Raw genomic sequence first — 303 nt, forward strand, 5'->3', positions numbered from 1 at the left:
AACCGCAGGAAGAGAACTGGGAAATACGTAAAACAAAGTTATACTTAAGCAAATAATATAAATGATGAAGCATCTGGCAATATCACAATACTGAAGGATTTCGGTTGGCAAAACATAAAAACATAAATAACGGTAAACTATTGGTGATGTCACTTATTACACTCATCAATACACTATATATATACATATATATATATATATATATATATATATATATATATATATATATATATATATATATATATATATGTAGGTAGTAGGTTGGCCAGGGCACCAGCCACCCGTTGAGATACTACCGCTAGA

Source organism: Palaemon carinicauda, chromosome 31, assembly GCF_036898095.1.
Source record: "Palaemon carinicauda isolate YSFRI2023 chromosome 31, ASM3689809v2, whole genome shotgun sequence".
In the NCBI taxonomy this organism is placed as follows: Eukaryota; Metazoa; Arthropoda; class Malacostraca; order Decapoda; family Palaemonidae; genus Palaemon; species Palaemon carinicauda.